The sequence below is a fragment of the Mauremys reevesii genome, unplaced genomic scaffold, assembly GCF_016161935.1.
Source record: "Mauremys reevesii isolate NIE-2019 unplaced genomic scaffold, ASM1616193v1 Contig4, whole genome shotgun sequence".
Lineage (NCBI taxonomy): Eukaryota > Metazoa > Chordata > Testudines > Geoemydidae > Mauremys > Mauremys reevesii.
The window spans coordinates 462,205-482,512 of record NW_024100851.1 but is presented as its reverse complement, the minus strand read 5'-3'; the positions used below and the strand labels follow the sequence as shown (position 1 = coordinate 482,512).

Genomic DNA, 20,308 nt, shown 5'->3' with positions numbered 1-20,308 from the left:
GCGTGCCTCCGGCGGGGCCTGAGCTCCGTCCCGCTCAGAGCCGCATGGGGAGAGGGCGGGACTGGGAGCTCACGCCGAGCGGAGGGAGCTGAGCTCAGCCCGGAGCTCCCAGCCCCGCCTCTCACCACGCGGCTCTGAGCAGGGCGGGGCTCAGGGGCCCCGGCGGAGACACGGCGCTTGATGTGCTGAGGCTCCAGGAGATGGGCGGAGGCAGGAGCCTCCACTGTTCTCTTGGGGGCCCCTGCAGAGCCTGGGGCCCGGGGCAAATTGCCCCCTTTGCCCCCCCTCTGGGCAGCCCTGTTAGACTATAGCCGTGGGAGGTTGTTTTAACACAAAGTGATTGGTCTCCCTAAGTAGGAGGATGAGTTAAAGTGCTCTTTCCTGAGTGTAAAGCAAGTAAGCAGTATTGCTTTGATGCAGTTGTTGTCTGTTATTGATGATTTTTCTTTCTTCCCTCTGGGGGTTGTAGAAGGGAAAGAACACAGACTGAGTGGTTAGTCTGTATAAACTACATTAAAAACATTTTTTTGAAGTTGGTGTTTACATTTTGTTTCTGATGTGTATATAGAGAGAAGGGATGTAGTGATTGTAACTAATATTATTACTTCTGTATTGTGGGAGGATGTGGGTGTTTTTCAGTGAGTTTTCTAATAGCATGAGAGAAGAAAATGCAGTGTAAAATACAACAGTTTTTATTTAAACAGTTGCTTAATTGAACTTCTAATTGTTTGAACTTCTAAGTCCACCTTTTTATGCAGTGTCCTTCTCTTTTGTCCGCCCTCGTTCTAGTTTAAAGTAATAGGCTCATGGATATTAATTCTGCAAGTTCTCTTCACTTTCCACTTTTTCTTCTTTTCTCCACCCTCTCCCCCATTTCGAGTAGCCCCTATTTTTACCCCTAATGCTCTGCCAGTTCGTTGGTATGCAACTTTCTGGAAGCCTCTCTGAGCCCTTAGTACAGGCTGTAGGGTGGAAGTGGGGGAGGAGAAAATGGGACCCACAGAACCCCTGGCAGGTAAGGGGACTGGGAGAGCTTGGTTTGGGAAGGAGGGAGGAATGGGGGAGAAGAGGCAAATAGGGGTGCACACAGTCTCTACAGTGGTGGAGAGAATGGGGGCCCTGAAATGAAGTGAGGGGATAAGTGGAGGTACACAGAACCCCTAGTCCTATGGAGATTGGAAGAACCTGGCATGGGGGGACGGGAGGGTACCCAAAGACCCGGCATGGGGAATAGAGGAACACAGAGTCCCTGCCATGGGGAAGTGGGAATGGGGGTGTGAACAGAGCCTTTGGTGTGGGAAGAAGTGTGGGGAACTTGGTATGGGGAGAATAAGGGTGCAGAGATTCTCTGGTAAGGTCTGAGATTGGGGGAATTTCAGGGAGTCCCTAAAAAGAGTGGGATGGGAGAGGGCACATAGGGAGCTTGTAGGAGTGAATTGAGGGGTGCTAGGAGCCTCTGGGGCGGGCACTAAACTCGACCTGTACAAACTACAAAGTGTGCTCCCCCCACTGCTGTGAAGAACGTGGCCATCTGCTGACAAAAAGGCTGTTTGCAAAAGGTCCGATCCATTTTCTTTCGCGACCCCTTGTTTTTAAAAACGAGTCATTACGACGTTAATCAGGGTAGCCGGGGATTGGCAGCAGGGAGGGTGTCTTTGCAGGAGAAATGGCCGGCGCTTAGCTAGAGACGTGCTTGCCAAAGGGATTGTTGGAGGACGATTTTTACCATGTTTTCTTCCAATCCGGCACCGAATAGGCGGGATTGCTTGAATGCAGCTGCTGTCTGGCGCTGATGCCCGCTGCTTCTTCCCGCTGGAGAAGCGGGAGGGAGACAGCATAGACTGGGGGCGGGGTTTGTATTAAATGAATGAACGAAAAAGCTTTAAAATATGACTTTTTAAATTATGCTTTGGGAAGTTTATAACAGCTAGTTTTGTTTCTCAATCTATAGAATACTTCGTTTTCCTAGGCGTTGTTGTGAGGAGTTTGTTCATCAGCCTTTTTTTAATTTGTTTGTGGTGGGGGATTTTGAAAACCAGTTTAGAAATCAGTGGGAATTGAGTGCCCAGATCAGTTGTATGGCTTTGAAAATTCTCCTACAGGCAGCTTTAAGCCTTTGCCTTGTCCCGCTTTTCAGGAGAAAGAGACTGTAGTTAAATGCCTGTTACACCTCTACAGATGGTTACCGAACACTCTCCAGGGAGGCGAACGTGTCCAGCACCTGACTCCGATGCCAGCTCTCTCTAGCTTCCATTCAGGACTATTTGGCTGGGCTCACTAACAGTTATGGATATTTAGATCGCTATGAATTATGGGTGCTGCTGTTTCAAGGGGGGGAATCGTGGCGATATACTTGCAGAACTCGAGACTTGCTGTCTCCTGGCTACACCGTGCACGGCGCTGGGGAATTGTGCTGAGAGCAGCAATTGAACCAAACCCCGCTGCTCGGCCTCCGCTTTGCAGCATTTAAACGGTTGCGGTTGCACTAGTACGAGGTAGGGGCGCCGAGTTTCCACTATGCTGGGGGGGCTTCCCCCCCCCCTCGGGCTCCTCCCAGGCCCCACCCCCCCTTTCCCCAGTGCCCCACTCTCGCATTCAGCTCCTCTCCCCCCCTGTCAGCGGGCGGGAGGCGCTGGGGGAGCGCCAGGAGTGAAGGGGGCGAGGCTGCTGCTGGGCACTAATGACCCATCTGGTTTTATCCCGGGATGCTCCAGTCTCGAAGCAGCGCCTGCCCCCGGTCACGTGACACGCGAAGTCTCTAGTGCCGGGAACCGGAGCGAACCAGCTGCAGCCCCGGGCGGGCAGAGCTGCGCCGGGCCGGGCTCCGCCTGCGGGGACACGGGCGCGGCACCGGCACGTGGCAGAGCAGAGCCTGTGAGAGGCGGGGCCGGTTCGGGCAGTAACAGCAAGAGGGTTTGATTGGTCGGTAGGAGCTCCGCATGCTAATGAGGAGGCGTGTTTCTGTAAATAGCGACATAAACCTCTTCCAATGGCCAGGGGGCTAAAGCTGCCTCGAGTGTGCTTCATGGCATGGGGACCTGGCTTTAGATTTGTGTCCTTTAGTTCCCAGGGGGTGAAACCCGGTGTATGAAAAGACTCACCGTGGGGTAAAAGCGTGTGCGCATTAGCCTGGGTGTGTAGCCGGGGGTGGGGCTTTGAAAGTGTATTTTAAGCATCATTTCTATAATTTGTAATTAGGGATTGATGGTTGAAAGTGTCTGATTTCGCTAAGAACGAAGAGGAGTTACCGTGTCTCTTCTGAGGGCAGAACAAGCAGCGTGTGTTGTTTTAATGTAGTTGCTGTTCACTATTGATAAGCAGTCCTGCTTCCTTTTTGGGGAGCCGTGAGGGAATGAACAGGGTCTTAGTGAGTAGATCTTATAAAGCAAGTTTAAAAATATGTTTTTGTATTTTTGTTACATTAATCTATTCATAGTTTTTGCTGACGAGTCTGTTAAATGACAAAACTTAATTTGTTTTGGTAGGATTTGGAAAAGAAGTAAATTTAGTGTGAACATGGTGTTTTAAAGGTTTCTAGTTCGGTACTTACTGAATTTTTTTTTTAATTCCTTTGTGCTGTTCCATCTCTTTTTCTCTTGTAATCTATTTCAGAATTTAGGTGGGTTCCTGTGTCTGCGCGTTCTCTTCCTTTTCCACTTTCTTCTCTGCTTTTCTTTTCTTCCCTTCCCATTTTTCTGGAAGCCCCTATTTTTACTCCTACTGCTCTGGCAGGGGATATGCAGTTTTCTCTTGGCCCCAAGCCCATCAGACAATCCACACAGGATCTGAGAGTTGCTGTCTGCTGGCCGTATAGTGGGTAGAGGGTGGAATGGGGAGAAAAGCGGCTCACACAGAGCCCCTGCCATTGGGGAGAATGGAGGACCTTGCTATGGGTGGAATCAAACACACAGAACCCCTGCCATGGAGAAAGACTGGGGAACCCTGGAATGGGTAGAGGAGACAATGAAGGGCATGGGGGGAGGGGTTTACATGAGGGATTTGCATATGTCAACATCTCCCATGCCCCACTGGGTGTTTTCCTTCCCATCTTATTTCTTCTCTTTTCTGTTACTCTCTTTTTTTCTGTCTGAGGTAAATTAAAAATCCACACCCCAGAGAGACGTAGCTGAGCTGAACTAAACCCTCCTACAGTAACTCCTCACTTAAAGTCGGCCTGGTTAACGTTTCGTTATGTTGCTGATCAATTAGGGAAAATGTTTATTTAAAGTTGTGTAATGCTCCCTTCTGTTGGGGACTTTAACCCCAACAGCGAAATTCGTTGTCTGATTCCAGAGAGACAGGCAACACCAGCAAGGTCCGATTAAAAGCCATTTATTGACAAGTGCACGCATCAATAAAGGGCAGCTCGTTTTTAGTGAGAACCAGCCAGCACTTTACAGCTTAGTATTAGCCTATATAGACAGTTTTATTACATTATACATTACTTACTTGAGCAAAACCCACCCCCCTTTGTTTAACAACTTAAAACTAGACACTTTTAATATACACACATGCCTAGACTTTATGTTTACAACTTTAGATTATTAATTATATTTTAACAACACCCAAAAGTTAGAAATACAGGGGAGTTTTAAACAAACCTATAACTTAACCAAAGAGTTAGAATTTGAACCGTGGGATGCTAGAGTTTTTTATTAGTTCTTCAAACACTGTCCTTAGCACAGCTAATGGTATGCCAGGAATGCAATTCCTGGCTTATTTTAGGCTTATCTCACATTTTCCAGGGCTCTGTAAAACAATGCTGCTTTTTAGTACTTTTTCACTTTGGGATTACCCAGAAACCTCTGTTAGCCTGACTTCAGTCAGGTTGGCATAACTGGCTTTGTGCTACATTTTTATTTAGGCCTAACACTTCTAATGTTGTTTGGCAGCTGCCTGCTTTGTCTACTGCTTGCAGGAAGAGCAGCCCGTTGCAGCTAGCTGAGGGGGGCTTGGGACCAGGATGGACCGGCAGCCCCCTATCAGCTCCCCACTCCCCTAACTTCCCTGTGCTGCAGCTGTCTCCAGTTCAGCTGTGCCCCTCCCCCCACTGCCATGTGCTGCTCCTGCCCTCTGCCTTGGAGCTGCTCCCCCAGACTCCTGCTTGCTGTGCCGGGGGGAGGGAAGGAAGAGGGGGGGCTAATGTCAGGGTGTCCCTCTACCTCCTGCTCCTGCACCCCACTTACCCCATCTTCCATAGAGCAGGGCTCAGGAGGGAGAGAGCTTGCAGCAGCTGGGGTCTCAGCAAGCTGATCTAATTAACAAGGCAGTGTACTTAAGGGAAATGTGCATATCTCCCTCCATTCCTGCTGCCTTGCAGAGTGAGAGAGTTAACCCTTGAGGGCTCAGCCAATTCCTAGTTCATCATTTAGCAGCAAGGGAAATATCCCACCCTTTGACTCCTCTACCTCAACCAAGCTTCACAATCATCATCACTGTGTATCAGTATTAAATTGTTTGTTTAAACCTTATACTCTTTTGTCTGGTGAAAAAAAATTCCCTGGAGCCTAACCTAATAGTCTGGTTTCTTTCATAATCTGAAGTGGATTGAGCATCTAAATCCTTCTACTCCTCTCCCCTCCCCCTCAAATGTGAAGGGGAACAGCCTCAACCTTTTGTCTTATTCTGCTTTGTAGGAGAAAGATGCTCTATGTAAATAGTCATGATCCATTTAGGTTAATTCTTATGCTGAATGGCGGGTAGGAGAGGGTATAAATCATTGGAGACTCTTGCCCCACTCCCTGTGTGGCCTGTGTTTTTCTTTGTTTTAAAATGAGACTGTCTAGTTTGTATGTAAATATATTTGGGTGGTTTCACTCATATTTATATTGCTATGAATTTCATGTGCTCTTGTCTCACAGCAGCCATGGGGGGGAAAGCCTGTGGCAATGGACTTTGCAAAATTATAGACTAGTGATTCTCAACCTGTGGCTCAATCAACAGCTGCGGCCGATGTGGCATCCTCAGGGCCATACAGGTAGTATATAGTGTGTGGATTCTGCTCACATAACACAGAGAAAGTTGCCTATGCAGCTTACAATAGTAAATAGGGTCAGATCAGAAGATATCTTCTTTCCAAGTGGGAATTGTGCAGGGAGGAACAACAGACCTAGTGCAGCTGTGTTGCCACTGTCTGCTAGCACTGAAATGGTTCCGAATGCCTTGGTTCAAGTGGCACCAGTTCTAAAAGCAAGGGTGATTTAGTGCTGTGGTTCTCAAACAGGGGTATCCAATGGTCTTCCAGGGGGTACATCAACGCATCTAGATATTTGCCTAGTTTTACAACAGGCTACATAGAAAGCACTAGCAAATTCGTAACAAATTAAAATTCATACTTTGATTTGTTTATACTGTTCTCTATACTATACACTGAAATGTAAGTACAATACTTATATTCAAGTGATTTATTTTTATAAATATTGCATCTGATTTTGTAAGCAAGTAGTTTTTAAGTGAGGTAAAACTTGGGGGTATGCAAGAGAAATCAGACTCCTGAAAGGGGTACAGGTGTCTCTAAAGGTTGAGACCCACTGATTTAGTGCAGGTACCACCGGTAACATAGAACCCTGCAAAAACTTCTAGTGCAGATGAATTTGAGAGCAAGCCAGAGAGAAACCGCTGCGGAGCATGCTAGAAAGGGCTGACCTGTCCGCATTGTCTGTGCCTGACAGGCTGTCATTTGGTATGGAAGAGCCTGTGAGAGGTATCCCAAAGCAAGAGGGTTTGATTGGTCGGTAGGAGCTCCACATGCTAATCAGGAGGTGTGTGTCTGTAAATAGCGACATAAACATCTTCTAATGGCCAGTGTGCTAAAGCTGTCTCAATTGTGCTTAATGAAATGGGAACCTGGTTTTAGATTTTTGGTCTTTAATTCTCTGGGGGTGAAACCTGTTGTATGAAAACATTCACCGTGGGAAGAAAGCTTGCGCACATTAGCCTGGGTGTGTAGCTGAGCACAGCTTTGTTAAGACTGTACTTTCAGGGATCATTTCAATAGTTTGTAACTAGAGAAGTATGGTTGAAAGTGTCTGACCTTGCTAACCATGATGAGGAGTTAAAGTGTTCTCTTCTGAGCATGAAGTGAGTAGATAGTGGTGCTTTAATGTATCTGCTATCTGCTATTGATGAGTGTTCTTGCTTTCCTTTTAGGAAGCTGAGGGGAAGAGAACACAGACTGAGTGGTTAGTTCTTATAAAACAAGTTTAAAAATAAATGTTTTGGTTTTTTTTTCCTGTTATCTGAATTTATTTAAAGTTTTTGTGCAGTTCTGTTTAGTGGCAAGTCTTAGTTTGATTTGGTAGAATTTGGAAGAAAAGTAAAGGTAGTGTGAAAATGGTATTTTAAAGGTTTTTAATTCAGTACTTACTGAAAGTTTTTTTTAAATTTCTTTATGCTGCTCTCTCTTTTTTTCTTGCAATCTATTTAAGGATTTAGGTAGGGTCCTGTGTCTGCATGTTCTCTTCCTTTTCCACTTGCTTCTCCGCTTCTCTCTTCTTCCCTTCCCTTTTTTTGGGAAGCCCCTATTTTTTACTTCTCCTGCTCTGGCAGGGGGTATGCAGTTTGCTCTTGGCCCCAAGCCCATCAGACAATCCACACAGGATCTGAGAGTTGCTGTCTCTTGGCCGTATAGTGGGTAGAGGGTTCTAAAGCTGTCTCAGGGTATGTCTACACTATGGGATTATTCCGATTTTACAGAAACCATTTTTTGGAAACAGATTATATAAAGTCAAGTGAACGTGGCCACACTAAACACATTAATTTGGCGGTGTGCGTCCATGTACCGAGGCTAGTATCAATTTCCGGAGCATTGCACTGTGGGTAGCTATCCCATAATTCCTGCAGTCTCCCCTGCCCATTGGAATTCTGGGTTGAGATACCAGTGCATGATGGGGCAAAAACAGTGTCGCGGGTGATTCTGAGTAAATGTCGTCAGTCAATCCTCCCTCCGTGAAATCAACGGCAGACAATCATTTCGCGCCCTTTTCCCTGGATTGCCCGGGCAGACGCCATAGCACGGCAATCATGGAGCCCGTTCAGCCTTTTTTCACCGTCACTGTATGTCTACTGGATGGTGCTGACAGACATGGTACTGCAGTGCTACACAGTAGCATCCCTTTGCCTTTTGCAAATTAGCAAAGATAGTTGCCAGCCACACTGTACTGTCTGCTGCTTTGCAAATTGACAATGACAGTTACAAGTTATACTATACTATCAGCTGCTGTCATGGGTGCTCTTGGCCAGCCTCAGTGAGATCAGCTGGGGGTGCATGGACAAAAATGGGAATGACTCCCCAGGTCATTCCCTTCTTTAAGTTTTGTCTAATGGAAAGTCAGTCCTGTCTAGACTATCAGGAAAGCCAATTAAAGACCCAGACAGGTAAATGGTGGCTCCAGGTCAGAGCTCCAGACATCCAGCAGAAATGATGAGCTGCATGCCATTCTAGGGGGTGCCCCTGCAACAACCCCACCCATTGCTTCCCTTCTTTCCCACCTCTCCTGGGCTACCGTTATCCCCCATTTGTGTGATGAAGTAATAAAGAATGCATGAATTTGAAACAACACTGACTTTATTGCCTCTGCAAGTAGAGCTCAAAGGGGGGAAGGGAGGGCAGTCTCCAGCTACTATGATATTCCAGGCAGGACTGAATCTCCATTAGACAAAGCTTAAAGAAGAGAATGACCTGGGAGTCATTCCCGTTTTTGCCCTGGCATCCCTGTCCGACCTCACTGAGGGCAGCCAGGAGCACTCGCGGGACGACAATGACAGATACCAGTCCTACTGTACCGTCTGCCGTCCGGAAGGGAAGGGGATGCTGCTGCACCGCATCTGCCAGCAGCATCCAGTAGACATACGTTGACATTGAAAAAAGGCGAGAAACAATTTTTTTCCATTTGCTTTCGGGGGGCTGGGGGGCGACATATACCCTGAACCACCCGCGACAATATTTTTGACCCTTCAGGCTTTGGGAACTCAGCCAAGAATTCAAATGGTTTTCGGAGAGTGCGGGAACTGTGGGATAGCTACAGACGTCAGTTGCCCCTCCTCCATGAGCATCCATTTCATTCTTTGGCCTTCTGGTATGCTTGTCTCAGCTCCTTAAGTTTCAGCACTGTGTTGAGTCCCTGCTGTGGCTTCTGTCTATCATGGCCTTGGAGATTTTTTCAAATGCTTTGGCATTTTGTCTTTTGGAACAGAGTTCTGATAGAACAGATTCATCTCCCCATACAGAGATCAGCTTCAGTATCTCCCGTACGGTCCATGCTGGAGCTCTTTTTTGATTCTGGGACTGCATGGTCACCTGTGCTGATCGGCGCTCCATGCTGGGCAAACAGGAAATGAAATTCAAAAGTTCATGGGGCTTTTCCTGTCAACCTGGCCAGTGCATCCGAGTTCAGATTGCTGTCCAGAGCGGTCACAATGGTGCACTGTGGGATGGCACCTGGAGGCCAATACCGTCGAATTGCAGCCACACTAACCCTAATCCGACATGGCAATACCGATTTCAGTGCTACTCCTCTCGTCGGGGAGGAGTACAGATACCAGTATTAAGAGCCCTTTATATCGATATAAAGGGCTTGGTTGTGTGGACGGGTGCAGGGTTAATGTGATTTAATGCTGTTAAATTCGATATAAACTCGTAGTGTTGACCGGGCCAGAGAGAGCAGCAGGTTTCCCCTATTGTTTCCTGCTTTTGCTTTCTTGACTAGTTTCTCCTCTGCACCAAGCTGCTCTTTTTCTTTGTGAGCCTGGCTAGCTCAGTTGGCAGAGCATCAGCCTTTTAATCTGAGTGTCCAGGGTTCAAGTCCCTGGTCAGGTGATAAACTGCTCACCAAGATCTTAAACTCTCTTGCTGGAGTCTGCTTTGATGTTACTTTTTCTCTCCAGGATTTTGCCTTTCCTCAGAAGGGCCTTTTTGTGTCTGGGTTTGAAGGGGCAACTTCCTGACAGCCCCTCTGTCCTTGCAGCCTGGAGGAATAAAGGTCTCTGGGCATAGAGCATGTTCCTCCCCTGCACGCGCGCACGCACACACACACACAAACACACAGAATGTCCCTAAGGAATTAGAATCACCTGCTGCCTTCCCCTGTCCTGCTGGATCCCCAAACGAGGATGCTCTTCAGCCTAAACCCATGTCCCCTCTTTTCCCAGTGCCCCTCAGTCCCAACCCTCAGTCCCTCCTATGCTCACTGCTCCTCACTCCCAACCAGAGCCTGCTCCTCTTCACCCTTCTCCTCAATCCCAATTTAAACAGCCACACTGGGCTGGACCAAAGGCCCACCTAGCTCTGTGTTTTGTCCTCTGTCAGTAGCCAATACCAGGTGCCCTAAAAGTTAAGCAACAAGGCACCACTGGGAGTTGAACCCAGAATCCCCTGTTTATAAGGCAGGTGCTTTAGCCAGCTAAGCCATGGTGCCTGCCTGGGGCAACAACACACTGTTGTTTGAGGGGACTCAAATCCTGAATCATCCGATCCACAGGGAGATGCCTTATCCTTTAGGCCACATGATGAAGGGGTCTAAGCTCTTCTTTGGAAAAGCCAGACACTGTGTTTCTCAGGTCATCTGCTGAGGGGGCCGAGAAGCTCTGGGCACAAGAAGTTAAGTTCCCAGCGACAAGTGAGACTTAATTGTATGGGGCCAGGTGCAGGGCTTTGGCAGGGAGGCTCGGGCATGGGGGATTGAGGTGCAGCGGATGGACTGGCTGTCTAGGCACAGAGATTTAGTCTCCCTGAGGAGGAGGAGGAATCCTGCTGCCAGGCAGTGGCTGTGCAGAAAAAGAGGAGGGGTTCCTGGGACTTTTTTGGCCTCTCTTTTGCCTGCCTGCTCACTCTTGCCTGCACACTGGGATAATCACTGTTGTGGTGAATGGTGAAGATGTTTCCTAACAAGCCCAGGTAGCTCAGTTGGTAGAGCATCAGGCTCTTAATCTGAGGGTCCAGGGTTCAAGTCCCTGTCTGGGTGCTCAGCTTTTAAGTTGCCTTGTGTGCCAGGAGCCAAACTCTGTTCACAGTCACACAGGGATTCCCAGAAGCTGTGACTATTTCCTGGAAAGGTTCCTTTCCTTAGCAATCAGGAGAAAGGCTGCAGCTGCAGGTGCAGATAGCGCAGGAGCAGGCCTAGAACATGCAGTCTCTGGCTGGCAGGAAGTGCTGTGGGGCCAGGTGCTGAGAAAGCCCAGAGGGGGAGCAGCAGAGATGAGGGGAAGAGAGACAGAGAAGCAATGAGGACAGAGCACAAGTGTACATGGGGCATCTGGTCTTGCTATTGTGGGGAACTTGCCTGGTTTATACATGACCCTGGTGGAATTGGCCACGGGAAGGATCTGAGTCCCCAGCCCCTACCCAGAGGCTGCCTGACCTCGAGGACTGTTAGGATACAGATATTCAGGCCAGTGTGCAGAGGCCTGTACTTTAAGAATTTAGGTGTATTTTCATCACTTAGCTAGTTATAAAGATATAAAAGACAGAATAAAAAATCACTGTCTGTCTGTGTAATGGCCTTCTCTTACTGTGACAGTCTGAGGCCTGGTTCTTCGGCTAAGCAGCAAAGGCAGCCATAAGCTGGGAAGTGTATGGTCACATCCTCACATTCCCAACTAGTCACATTGAAATAAGGTGCTATTGGGCTGTGAGGAATACAATCCTGTCCTGATATTCCATCATCTCCAGAGAAAGGGAAACTTAGTTTGGTAGCATCCTGTCTGGCAAGAACTCACTTATCAATAGACACAGCTGGAAAACCCTTATGTCTGTATAGATGTAGTTGTGAAATCCTCCCTTCTGTATTGTTTTGTATGTTTATTTGCATGGTCTGTGTCTGGTTCTGTGATTGTTTCTGTCTGCTGTATAATTAATTTTGTTGGGTGTAAACCAATGAAGGTGGTGGAATATAATTGGTTAGATAATCACGTTACAGTATATTAGGACTGGTTAGTTACATTTCAGTAAAATGATTGGTTAAGGAATAGCTAAGCAAAACTCAGGTTTTACTATATAGTCTGCAGTCAATCAGGAAGGGGGGGAGGGGGGAAATGGGACCGGGGATGGGGGAATTGGGATCCTGTTTTGCTACAGGGGGAAATGGGAACAGGGATGGGAACAGAAACAGGGACACAGGCAAGGCTCTGTGGTGTCAGAGCTGGGAAGGGGGACACTAAGGAAGGAAACTGGAATCATGCTTGCTGGACGTTCGCCCCAATAAACATCGAATTGTTTGCGCCTTTGGACTTCGGGTATTGTTTCTCTCTGTTCATGCGAGAAGGACCAGGGAAGTAAGAGGGTGAAGGAATAAGCCCTCTAACACTGTCATTTGTTGCTCTAGGCTCCACATGTACGTGCACATTCACATCCCACTCCTGACACAATCACTGTCTTCTGTCTGACGAAATAGCCTAATTTCAACCTCTCCTGTAACATTACACCACCAACTATTCAGCATTTGTATGAGAGAAGTTGGAGGGAATTCAAACATCTTCAAATGGCAAAACTTCCCCCCCGGCCTGGTCACTGAATCCTATGGTGAGAAACTTTCTGTGCATTTCAGTTTCTTGTATTGTTGGATGGGGCCTGAGGTGCTGGAAGGGAAATGTCCATGGAAAACCTAGACATCACTGTTGTCCAAAAAAAGGCAGGTGTTAGACACAATCGCTTCTTGTATTCCCGTGGAATCCGAGTCTAGCTGAAGAATTTCTGTCTATCCTAGAGAGAATCATTCCATTGTAAATACAAATGAAATGAGATCTTCAGGTCGAGTCAGCACCTTTTAAAAATATTTACTGAGCAAAAAGCCATTCTTTGCCTTGTTGATAAGGACAAGAAGCTCTCTTTTCCTTTCCATTTCAAATGCGAAATGAATGGAGATTTTCATTGAAAAACTTCTGGTTTTTAGGGGGAATTGAACCCAGGCCATGGCTGTTAAAACACCAGAGCCTACTGCTTAAAGGACCAGGGAGGACTGTTTTTTTCTGACAGCCAGTGTTGTTTTTCCTCAGCCTCCTACGTCACCAATGTCAGACTCTGAGTGCAGTTAAGCTCTGGAATAGGCTCCCAAAGGCGTCTGTGGTGTCTCTGTCCTCAGAGGTTTTTAAGAACAGGTTGAACAAACCTCTGTCGAGGATACTCTGCATATACTTGGTCCCATAGACAACCTGCTCTGGCTCTATCTGCTACCTTCATCGTGTTTGGATGTAAAGGTGGGAAATGATGGAGAAATTGGCTCCTCTTTCACGTTTAAATGTTGTAACTTCTACATCTAGACCGGGGTGGCCAACCTGAGCCAACGTAACTGCCAAACATGCACCTTTGTATGCAACTGCTAAGTCAGTTGTGAACCTTGCTACCATTATCATTATCCCTTTGAAATGATGATGGTGATGGACACTTGGCTGAGTATCCCAGAGTGCCCTGGACGTCTACAGGCTGCATTAGCCAATCCAACCATTCGGCACTTGCAGATGGGCACCTCTGTATTGTGCCTGAGTCTTGTACAGCTATGAAAGGCTGGTAGATGCCGATATTTTCCCATCTTTTTAACCAGCACTAATACCCAGCCAGGCCAGGGCTGGGAAGAGAGAGAGCACAGCAAGTTTCCCCTATTGTGGCTGTCTCGCTTTTTCTTGACTAGCCTTCACCTCTGCACCAACTTGTGTTTTTCATATGTGAGCCTGGCTAGCTCAGTTGGCAGAGCATCAAACTTTTAATCTGAGGGTCCAGGGTTCAAGTCCCTGGCCAGGTGAAAAACTTCTCACTGCGATTATAAAAATCTGTCTTTCTGGAGTCTTGTTCAGTGTTACTCTTTCTCTCCAGGATTTTGCCTTTCCTAAGAAGGGCCTTTCTTGAAGGGGATTGAAGGAACAACTCCTTGACATCCCCTCTGTCCTTGCAGGCTGGAGGAATAAAGTCCTCTGGGCATATAGCATGTTCCTCCCCTGCACACACAAACACACAGAATATTCATAAGGAATTAGAATTAGAATCCACCACTTTCCTTGGGAGCTTGTTCCTGTCCTGTTGTGAATCGTCCTGGCTGTTGAATATTTGTGCCTTAGTTGTAATATGAATTTGTCTCTTTTCACCTTCCAGCCATTGGGTCTTGTTATGCCTTTCTCTGCTCGATTAAAGAGCCCTTTCATACCCAGTCTTTTCTCTCCATTAAGGCCCTTCAACACTTCAGTGAAATCATCTTTCAATCGTCTTTTGATAAGCTAAACAGGTTGAGCTCGTTCAATAGCAAAGAGCCACCAAATGTTCTGAGGGCTGGAGAAAAATGTCTTCTAGGGAAAGTGGTGGATTCTCCATCTCTTGATGTCATTTAATGAAGACTAGATGCCTTTCTGGAATGTGTTTGCCCAAAAGTAGCTATTGGGTCATACAGGAGGCCTGTGATATGCAGGGGGTCAGATTAGATGCTCTAATGGTCTTTTCTGGCCATAAAGTCGACTAATTTCTGAAAAACTGAGTGTTGCATTGGGAGCAGCATCTGATGTTTTACTGTCTAGCTGGCTTGCTTCCTAGAACGAACGCTCCTTGAGTGGGGTTATCCACAGGGAGTAGCTCAAACCTCCAAAGTGCCTGGCCAGGAGCAGGACATTAGCACAGCAAGGGAGGGGTGTGGCAGTGACATCACAAAGGCCTTTTGCAGGACCTCAGACTATTGGTCAGAGGTGGTGGGGAGGTGGTGACCTCACAGAGAGATGCTGACATCAGCCAGGCAGGACAGGGGCGAGGGGCCAGGGAAACCTCAGAGACCCCTGTGGCTTTGCTTCAGCAAGTCTCCTTCTCCAGGTCTCTCTTTGAGGACTGAGGGAGTATTTGGGTTCATGTACGTGAGCGCCAGGAGGAACCTCTTCGAGTTTTCTCCTTCCCTTTTAGTGATTTTACTAGAAAACAGCCGTCCCTGTTTAGAAGGTAAGAGCCTCCTCGAGGGAAGGGGTGTCATGGGCATGTCACAGTTCAGATGCCGGTGCCCCCCCCCCCCGCAATGTAAGGAAGTTCCCACCACCCTGCTCTGTGTTCGCAGGGTGGAAGAGAGCAGCATCCACGGCAGTGATTTGCTCCTGGCTGCCGGAGCAGAGCAGCAGGCTCAGCTGTCAGTACTTCCCAGAGCGATGAAAGGGGAGGGGCCCATGGCTCTGTAGCAGGAATGCAGGGCAGGCAAGTTCACAGCGGGCATTGTGGGATACTGGGAAGGCCAGTTATGGTGATATAATGAACAGGAGCGTTTACTCTGTTACTTAAAGTTTGCTGCAAAAGCTCTAGCTCTCTCATTGAAGTCGTTTTATTTTGTCAGCAAAACAGGGCACTTTTGTCGCCAGACGTGGCATTGCAGTGTGTACACTAGCCACAAGCTACCGACCGAGAGCGTTGTGTGTTTTCACACACCTGAGCAATATAATTCTGCTGAAACAACTTTGTAGTGCAGACCTGGCCAAAGATTCACTCACACACAGCTTGCAAGGAAAACGTCACCTGCTCCTCTGCTTTGCAGAATCCAAACACAAGCAAAGCTTGTCAGGCCCTGGTGGTGATGGCAGGGAGTCAGGTGTGGGCAGACAGTGTGTTTTAGTCTCTCACAGGCATGATGGCTTAGCTGGCTAAAGCATCTGTTTTGTAAACAGGAGAGCCTGGGTTCAACTCCCAGTGGTGCCTTGTTGACTGGTTGTTGGGGCACCTGCTTTTGGCTACTGTCAGAAGACAAGGTTCAGAGCTAGGTGGGCCTTTGGTCTAGCCCAGTGTGGTTTTTCTCATGGTTTAAATTACATTCACAGGCACTGATAATAGAGTTACTGAACGTTTGGGAGTTAAGAGCTGATAGCTCAGTGGTCCAGTCTCCACACAGATGATCCCTCCCTCTGGGACAGGGGCAGGCCTGAGCTCTCACCCAAATGCTCATTGTGGCTGCCAGAATCTCTGAGCAGCTTGTTTAGTTGATGCCAAAGGTTGGATCCTGCTTTGTGCACCGTGTGTGAGAATGAAAATCCTAAACTGCCCTTTGAAATAACGAATGCAGCAGGACGTGTTATTGTCCCTGCCCCAAAGCAGACAGACCAATGGAGAAATGCCGTCGAGTCCAAGGTGATATTCCACTGCCATTTTACCTTTTTTGCTTGCTAAACTCCTTCTTATCTGCCTGGCCCAGGCTGTCCTCTGCCTCAGCTGCTGCTCCCGGCCTGCTCTATAGTCAAACAAAAAATAACCCCAACTATACATACAACATGATGGGGGCTAATTTAGCTACAACGAGTCAAAGATCTTGGAGTTATCGTGGATAGTTCTCTGAAGATGTCCACGCAGTGTGCAGAGGCGGTCAAAAAAGCAAACAGGATGTTAGGAATCATTAAAAAGGGGATAGAGAATAAGACTTATATAATAAGACTTATATAAATCCATGGTACGCCCACATCTTGAATACTGTGTACAGATGTGGTCTCCTCACCTCAAAAAAGATATTCTAGCACTAGAAAAGGTTCAGAAAAGAGCAACTAAAATGATTAGGGGTTTAGAGAGGGTCCCATATGAGGAAAGATTAAAGAGGCTAGGACTCTTCAGTTTGGAAAAGAGAAGACTAAGGGGGGACATGATAGAGGTATATAAAATCATGAGTGATGTTGAGAAAGTGGATAAGGAAAAGTTATTTACTTATTCCCATAATACAAGAACTAGGGGTCACCAAATGAAATTAATAGGCAGCAGGTTTAAAACAAATAAAAGGAAGTTCTTCTTCACGCAGCGCACAGTCAACTTGTGGAACTCCTTACCTGAGGAGGTTGTCAAGGCTAGGACTATAACAATGTTTAAAGGGGACTGGATAAATTCATGGTGGCTAAGTCCATAAATGGCTATTAGCCAGGATGGGTAAGGAATGGTGTCCCTAGCCTCTGTTCGTCAGAGGATGGAGATGGATGGCAGGAGAGAGATCACTTGATCATTGCCTGTTAGGTTCACTCCCTCAGGGGCACCTGGCATTGGCCACTGTCGGTAGACAGATACTGGGCTAGATGGACCTTTGGTCTGACCCGGTACGGCCTTTCTTATGTTCTTATGTTCTTAACATGCCGGGCCCCAAGGGGAACAGAGGCTGGGACAGGGCAGCAGCCTGGGCTGGGCTGGGAAGATGCTGGGAGTTCTCGTTCCCTGAGAACTGGCCCGGCTCCCTTCTCAACAGCAAACAAATCAATTCCACATCCCCTCCCCAGAAAAACCAGCCTGGAGCCAAGGGCAGCAGGGGACGATTCCCTCCAGTTCCCACCGAGGCAGGAGAGAACCCAGGGTGTTTCTAGCAGAGCTTATGGAACTGAGGTGGGGAAACCAGCCTCTAACAACAGGCAGTTCCAGTTTAAGCTCAGTGTTTTTAACAATTTCTACAACATTAAATAACCCTTCAATCATAGTGTCACCATCCATAACATTGCTTCAGCCTTATAGGTTCCTAACTGCACAACTAAACATCTCTTCAAACACAAGGGAGTGGAGATCAGTCAATGTTCAGAGTCATCCCACATAAAAGAACCATGTTGTGGTACATACTGGCCCCATCATGTGGCCATCGCCTTTCCCTCCTCTCTGTTAAAAGTTTTAGTATTTTGCACAGAAACTTTCTTCCCTCAGGAGAGACCTGGGACCAGGGCTGCCAGCCAGCCAAACACTGTTAAGAGAAGGCGTCATCTGTCAAAAAATGATCTCTCTCCTTCAGTTCAGTGACAGCCTGAAATGTTACTTATCCCGGCAGAGCCGGAGGATTGAAAGCAGCTACATCAAACCCCTGTGTAGCTAGCAGGAATGAACAAAAACACTCCCTGGTATCTGAAGAGATGTTTAGTTTTATCCTTTGTTAACTAGAAGACTAAAGGGAAAGGCAGTGGTGGTGCCAGATATTAAGAGTGAAACATGAAACAATGATCATAGTTATGCCCATAGTGACTGCAAAATCTTTCTATATTCTTCTTATTATCATCAGTGTATTATTTTCTCTGGCATCTAGACATTGACTAGACCTTGACCAAGAAATTTGGATCTTGATAAAATAATAGACTATCCCTGGTTAAGGCAATGGACTTGAGACCCACTCGGGTGTCTCCACGCTGGTTCAAGTACTAACAACAGTGGCTGCCTTTTAGCCATAGCTTTTAATCAGGGCAATACATTGATACAAACTCCTGTTAAATAATTTCTCAGCCAGAGTCCTTCACCCACATTCCTTAAGGCACTGGGCCACCATGTGGACGTTTCTTTTCCCTCCTCAATTTCACACAGAGACACAATTTCCTTTGCACAGATCCATGAACAGCAAAAACCTCCCTGTGTCTCTTGTCTGAGCCAGGGCATTCAATTGTATTGAAACCTTCTCTGACCATTGCCATTGCAGGAGACAGAGGGGACGTGGCCACCTTCACCTCTGACAGTGAGATATTGGCTCCGCTCTTTCTTTCTGCTGCTGTTGTTAGTCCATGAAACATCAGGGATGGAATGCAAGGCTGAGTTCATGCACCAAACCCCTGAAACATTTCAGTGCCCCTGAGAAATCCTGACCCTGGCTATTGGAAGGATCTGGTGGAGATTCGAATAGGAAAGGGACTGTGTGAATTGTCAGTGTGGGGAATGAACAACAATTTATAGCAATGTCGTTCACACAAACACACTCTAATCATGCTCCAGCTGGAAGGGAAATGGGCAGGAATTCTCGCTGTTCAGCCATGGACACACTTACACTAATGCACAGCTGTGAGTGTGCTGGGGGAGCTGGTCTGAGCAATTTGAAGTGACAATTCAGTGAGAAGAGAATCATGGTGTAGTGCAGCAGTTGGACATCAAGTAGTTGTGGCCGAGTGGTTAAGGCGATGGACTAGAAATCCATTGGGGTCTCCCCACGCAGGTTAAAATCCTGCCAACTACGGAAACATTAGTGCATTGTAATTAGTGTTGTCTTAGTGCCTGAGCATCTATGGAGCCAGATCTGATGTCACTCTGAGGCTGTCTACACTTAAAATACTGCTGTAGCACTGGGGACTAGACAGCTGCTACAGTGACTGGAGGGGTTTTCCATCCCTGTAATAGCTACATTGACAGAACAATCTTTCCTTTCATTTAGCACTTAGGTCAGCTTAATTATACTGGATCCGGGGTTTTTCACACCCTGAAAGACGTACTTGTTAGAGGGTTTATTCCATCACCCTCTGTCAAGGTTCCTTCCCCACTCTGAACTTTAGGGTACAGATGTGGGGCCCTGCATGAACACTTCTAAGCTTAACTACTAGCTTAGATCTGGTCTTGCTGCCACCACTCTCAAACTAGCTCCCTTTTCTGGATAGTCTTGAGAGACTTCCTCACCACGTCCCTGGTGAACAGCGATCCAACCCCTTGGATCTTAACTAGGGCCGGCTCTGGCTTTTTTGCCGCCCCAAGCAAAAAAAAAAAAAAAGGAGGTGGGGCCACTGGAGCAGCAAAGCAGGAGGGAAAAAAACGGCACGGCTGGAGCGGCAAAGCGGGGGAGGAGGAGAACACGGCGCGGCTGGAGCAGCAAAGGTGGGGGGAGGACACGGCGCGGCTGAAGCGGCAAAGTGGGGGGGGAGGACACGGCGCGGCTGAAGCGGCAAAGTGGGGGGGGAGGACACGGCGCGGCTGGAGCAGCAAAGCTGGGGGGAACAACACAAAAACGGCAGGGCTGGAGCGGGGAGGTGCGGGGGGAAACAACAGCGCGGCCGGCAAAGCAGGGGAAAAACAAAACAAAAAACCCCACAGGGCGGCCGGAGCCAGGGGACTCCCTGTGCTGCAGAGTGTGCACCTGGTCCAGCGGCGGGGAAGGGGAGGGAGCGGGGGGAGAGAGAAGGGGGGTGGCCAGCGCTTCAGCGGAGCACTCACCACGCGGCCCCGACCGCCACGCTGCCTGGTGGGAGGGCTCCGCTCTGCTCCGGTCCGCGAGGAGGGAAGGACGTGGGCTGCCCTGCCGAATTTGCTGCAGGGGGCTCGCCTCCTCCACACTGCCACCCCCTACAGGGCGGCCGGAGCAGCAAAAAAAAAAAAAAAAGAAAAGAAAAGAAAGCGTCCGTGCTGCCCTAGGTTTGGGCGGAAGCCGCCCCGTAGAATCTGCCGCCCCAAGCACCAGCTTGCTCAGCTGGTGCCTGGAGCCGGCCCTGATCTTAACACAAGGAGAATTTAACCATCCCCCCTCCTTTCCCCCACTAATTCCTGGTGAGTCCAGATCCAATCCCCTTGGATCTTAAAACAAGGAAAAATCAATCAGGTTCTTAAATAGAAGGCTTTTAATTAAAGAAAGAAAAGGTAAAAACCATCTCTGTAAAATCAGGATGGAAA

The 20,308-nt window shown here is 47.8% G+C and overlaps 6 non-coding genes and 1 pseudogene across 6 annotated transcripts; 6 read left to right on the top strand and 1 right to left on the bottom strand.

Annotated features, from left to right (window-relative positions):
- The first annotated feature begins 292 nt into the window (after positions 1-292).
- On the top strand, positions 293-495 carry LOC120393959 (annotated as a pseudogene).
- A 2,662-nt stretch (positions 496-3,157) lies between these two features.
- On the top strand, positions 3,158-3,369 carry LOC120393960. Its single transcript, XR_005592184.1, has one exon. It is a non-coding gene; the product is annotated as a small nucleolar RNA U3 (small nucleolar RNA).
- Positions 3,370-6,966: 3,597 nt separating this feature from the next.
- Positions 6,967-7,183, top strand: LOC120393952. Its single transcript, XR_005592177.1, has one exon. It is a non-coding gene; the product is annotated as a small nucleolar RNA U3 (small nucleolar RNA).
- Positions 7,184-10,341: 3,158 nt separating this feature from the next.
- TRNAI-UAU lies at positions 10,342-10,415 on the bottom strand. Its single transcript has one exon. It is a non-coding gene; the product is annotated as a tRNA-Ile (tRNA).
- A 473-nt stretch (positions 10,416-10,888) lies between these two features.
- Positions 10,889-10,961, top strand: TRNAK-CUU. The gene has a single exon. It is a non-coding gene; the product is annotated as a tRNA-Lys (tRNA).
- A 2,699-nt stretch (positions 10,962-13,660) lies between these two features.
- On the top strand, positions 13,661-13,733 carry TRNAK-UUU. The gene has a single exon. It is a non-coding gene; the product is annotated as a tRNA-Lys (tRNA).
- Positions 13,734-18,808: 5,075 nt separating this feature from the next.
- Positions 18,809-18,890, top strand: TRNAS-AGA. Its single transcript has one exon. It is a non-coding gene; the product is annotated as a tRNA-Ser (tRNA).
- Positions 18,891-20,308: the final 1,418 nt, after the last annotated feature.